The 5,322-nt window shown below is 29.8% G+C and overlaps 1 long non-coding RNA gene across 1 annotated transcript; it reads left to right on the plus strand.

The window, feature by feature from the left end:
* Window positions 1-2,848: 2,848 nt before the first annotated feature.
* On the plus strand, window positions 2,849-4,631 carry LOC147078506 (uncharacterized). Its single transcript, XR_015072176.1, has 3 exons — window positions 2,849-2,924; window positions 3,315-3,520; window positions 3,945-4,631. It is a non-coding gene; the product is annotated as an uncharacterized LOC147078506 (long non-coding RNA).
* The last annotated feature ends 691 nt before the right edge of the window (window positions 4,632-5,322 follow it).

Raw genomic sequence — 5,322 nt, forward strand, 5'->3', positions numbered from 1 at the left:
AAAGAAACTACTTGGCTTCTTATTTCACTAAAACCAAAAATGTCTTTTTACTTAGCAGGGCAGAATAATATTGATATTATTCTAATTTTGAAATAAAGTATCGAAGTACTTACCTGTTTTGTATTATAATAAATTGTAAGTAAAACTAATACCAAAGTTTACGCGGTTTTCTAAGTGTATTATGAATGATCAAGGATGTCGTTTTCATATTTTAATTGTTTCAAATGTATGTAGGGTGGCCAGACGTCCCATGTGTACGGGCTATTTTATTATTGCTGTCTTTATTATTGCGGGCTTTTTTTGTTGTTGTCTTCTCGGTATCAAAAGTCAGCGAACAACTCGGGCGTCTCCAACTTTCTGTTTACTGAGAATCATAAGAACGGTTTTTTATCATATTATTATGTATTACATATTATAGTATTTACTTTAGTCGGTTATCAGCCGAACGCAGTACGATTACGCCACAGTATGTCAGTATGCCAATCGTGATGATTATACAGTATAATTTTATAGTTTAGAATTATTCCGTTCCCTAGGCAGCGAATATATTATTGTCGGCCATTTGCAATTCCTTACGTAAACAAACTATTAAACGTCATAGTGGCGTGGCAGTTGTTACTTTAAAAATAAAAACAACGATAAATAATTATATAATTTAGTAATATAAGTTAAAATGTATAGAAATAAGCCAACGGCGTTCCAATAAAAAGTCCTTTTTCTTGAGTGTGTAATTTAACAAGATTAAAAGCTAGTCGAAGAATCTAGGTTATCACAAGTTTTGTTTTTGTTTCGTTATGCCAAAGAAGTATAACCTCTAACGCGCGTACACACCGATTTTTTTAATATGAGTTAGTGAGTTATTATCGTAAGACCGTTCTAAAGATATGTATTGTGTATCCTTAAACATTTCAATAATTCGAAAATTATAAAAGTTTTTAAACAATTTTTCAAAGCCGTTTAATCAATGTTCCGTGAGTTTCTCCCTAATCAATTTATACATCACCTTGTCAGAGATACAAGAGGGCTACTGTATTCAATTTCATAGAATTAAAGGACTTTTATCGTACAACGAGGCTCGAAACAAGAGAGATTTGAGTTTGTAAAAGAAAAATCCAAAAGAAAAATGTTACATAGTGAAAACTCTTTTTGTATAAGTAACAATGCGAGATAAGATTTTTATCCCTCAAAACGGTGGAGTGGTGCCCCTTAAGCAAGTTAGAATAGAACTTTATGATTCGATTCACTAGAAGAGAGTAATTTATAAGACTAAATGGGCAACTTTTATGGACGAAGAAACATTTGTGATTTCATACTTCACCATAGACTACGTTTACAAAAGTATTAAACAAGCAAATTCATTGAGAAAAATATAAACTCTGCATGCACCACGAGCTTTTAATACATGGGTCGCTACCTCCTAAATGTCTATGAGGGGATCATAAACTACTATATAGTAAACTGAAAAATTCTAAAATTCTTTTTTTTTTAAATTAGTGTCGCGATGCTTAAATAAAAGACTATCGAATATGAACCTTCTACGGGCTGAATTTCGAATATGTGACACATTCAAAAATTGTATTTAAACTTCAGCTCTTGAAAATATTAAAGCTTTGTCAGACTCAACAAATTATTGCGCGATTTACCTCGTCGACCAAAATCTGAGAATTCGGCTGAAAATGCGAACAAACAGTTTCAGTATAAAATTAATACAACAGCAGTGAATATTATATCCATGAACAAAAACAATCAATTATCGGAGGTAAACACAAAAATCAGTTTTCATGAAAATATGTAATGTTGAATAGTCAACAAACATTGATTTGTAAACTGGATAAAAATGTGATGATTGTGAATTCACATGTAAACGGACATTATTATTTGGACAGTATTATTTAGTTCAGTGGCGAAGACTGCATACTAGGCGATTATATGAAGCCTACCTTCTTAAGAAAAATATTTTGTAATTGCATATTGACTTATTTATATAATCACTTGATTATATATTCTATAAAATAATTTATTTTGCCAATGAAAGATGCGGTATATGTAGGAATGTATTACACAGATAATTACAAAACAATCTGCAAAGGGTTTTAAAAAATATACCACAGCGCGCCATCTATCGGAGGTCGGATTATGTTTCAAATAATTCTCAATTTTTTTCATATGGACTTTACGTCACGTAGCCCCGCCCAGTCTATCGAATTGTGTGAACGAAGGAAAGCTCCGATCGCAGAGCCTAAAACTAAATAATTAATAATACGATAATTTAAAATAATAATTTCTATAGTGTTTAATCGAATGTTAATAAATATAGACTGTTTTTAAAAATAAAAAGAACGTTTATCTAATAATTTTTGATGTGTATAAATGTTTTGAAAAAATACGTAGTTACTTTAAACTGATCGCTTAAGGGCACACATGCTTACCTAGAGTTTCTGTTTTTTCATTTAAAGTTGAACTATGACATTGAATACTAGGTATGATTTTTAAAGTGAAAGTGATATTATGTTACATCTCTTTTACGCATGCTAATATGATTAAAAAGTTTTTCTTTCTCTTTCTGTCACATTCGAATTTGATTACCAAAGTTTAAACATTTACTATGCGTATTAGCTGACGTGCTTCGTCGTTTACAAATTATAACATGAATTTAAAAAATATATGTATTTATAATATTAAATATATTTTATAATGTACACAGATTTTTTTAACAACTATATTATATATACTTTTATTTATTTGTCGCATATTCAAAATGTTCTTGCTATATTAAAATCTTTTTTTTAGCCGGCCAAGTAAATCCGTATTTTTGGCCATAGACTAATAGAAAAAACTCTCTGCTGTCAGATTATGTTGATAGCAAATTGCAAGATACCTAACGAAGGAATTGTGTTTTATATCAGGAATAAGAAACACTATCTGTAAGTACAATATTATGTTATTTATTACTGTAGTAGTATTCTGTGTGTTTTGCATATATTATTCAAGTGTTAATTTATTGTTTTCTTAGTCTACACATACTTTCAATGTTTCATAATTCCGACTACTTTTTTTGAGGTTAGTTGCGTGGTTAGTTTGGAGGTTATTGCGAGAATGCCTGTGATTTCATATTTATTTGTTTGATATAATCTAAGGCGTTCTAGTTGTTATTAAACATGTTACCTACCTGATTACTTTATTTTAGTTAATCAATCTTTTTTGATGCTTTGTATTATCACTAATCCGTTTTAATTACCATTCTTCAAACAGTCGCACACTATAAAAGATTAAAAATCACACTATTAACAGTTCATATGTTATGTTTTTTGCAGATGGAGAAAATGTCTACCGAGATCTTTGCTTGTCGACGGTTTCATATGAATAAGATGGAATGAAATAAATCTTTTAATTAATAATGAAATAAATCCGACTTTCGGCGTACGATCCGAACATGGCGTGATTCATATAATATTATTTATGACGTAGACCATCAAGCATATATACCCATTTTATAGATTTAATAGTACAATTACAAAAGGTAAATATAAAGTGACTAATGTTTGTAACCTATAGCTATATCTATCTCGCATACATATTTAAAAAATAAAACAATTTTATAATTACATTTTTGCACTAAATTTATTATCGATAATGATATAAAAGTTGCTAAATTGATTCATAATATTCTAAAATATAATATAATTTTGCATATCAGTTACTTGTATCATATCAGGTATGTCATTTGGTAGAGCTTACTCTCCAAGTCTTTTCTTTTTCATCCTCAATATCACTTTGATATTAGAAACATTGTCTTTCTAACACCATTTCAAAGACTTTAAGTTTTCTAGATGCTGTATATTAATTCTTCTCTTCGGCTATATCTGCATCTTAGTTGCAGCATATGGATACAATGCGGCGCCTCCAAGAATCTCTGTCACTCTAGTTTTTTTGCATCGTTCCAGGTCATACTAGCAGCCCGTAACTCCGCCAGATATGCTATATAGATAGTATTTAGCGGCCATCCAGGACGCCGGAATCCGGTTGGCTTGAAGAACAGGCAAACCAGATTGGGATTCTCTTCAGGCACTCGCAGCACGTGGCCGGGCCAGGTACAAAGTTGCGTATTCACTCTCAACGTGATGCGAGGCTATTTGGTGCGTTCTTTTATCTCCCGTTACTTCTAAAATTACCGCACACCCAGTATCCGTCGTAAACATCTGTTCTCGAAGCTCAGTATACGGTTGCTCGGAGCCTTTGTAAGGTGCCATGACATAAAAACTAGTAAGATATTTAAAATAGCTGCTAGAATGAATACATTGTTGAAAGGAAATGAAAACTGATAATATGATATATCAATTAATTTGTCCATCTGAAGTTGTAGATATCAGTTAATAATTATGTGTTATACCAGTAATTAAATGCTGACTTCAAATGAAAATTGACTATTAAATATTGAAATAATATATTACCAGTTTTGATTTTTTTAAGTACTATACTATATCCATGGTTCATATTACAATGTCATAGTAAAACTTAGAAGAATAAAATATGTCGTAAGACGAAATCAATCTTGGGGTTTTAATATAAGTTAAATAAATAGTACACAGCTAATTTGTTATTACTTTGAATACATGCCATGTCTTTACATCAATAAAAAACAGAAAAACAATTTAATAATGTATAAATATTTATATAAGACTTAACAACGTCTAGTTAGACATCTAGCTAGACACGATGACCTCCATTTAATTTCCTCTTATTTTAAAATTCACCAAGATATATCCTAATAAGTAGGTAAGTATATTACATTTGTACATATAATAAGTAAATCAAGTACTTAACATAAATAATTATACTGTAAAATTAAATTACAATTGAAGCAGTATATATGGACCCCACAGAGTAATTAACAATATAATAATTTATATAATTATATCGGGTATATACTATATTGACACATTTTAATGAAGTCTATTTTTCTTGGTACCTACGTTCAATGATAAATGTTGTTTTATATTGTAACATAAACAATGGTAATATGCATTGATCTTTCTGATTTTTAAACTGTGATATCTATTTTATATATCTATTGATTTCTATGTGTATTATTGATACATTATTTATTTCAAATACAATAATTTCAAAACTAACAGTAAATAATATATAGAAAGCGTCATGTTGTTTAGTTGGAACATCTACTAGGAAATTCCATCCAATCCAAATTCAATTTTTACCAGGTGGGTACTTGTAGGTCAGTTATTTTTGGAATAAAATGAATCCCTTAAAAAATATGAAATAAGAATAGAATGATAAATATTTGTGAAAATTTACCAAATCAAC

Source organism: Rhyacophila brunnea, unplaced genomic scaffold (assembly GCF_057557595.1).
Source record: "Rhyacophila brunnea isolate RB1 unplaced genomic scaffold, BYU_Rbru_1.0 scaffold_11, whole genome shotgun sequence".
NCBI classification, from domain to species: domain Eukaryota; kingdom Metazoa; phylum Arthropoda; class Insecta; order Trichoptera; family Rhyacophilidae; genus Rhyacophila; species Rhyacophila brunnea.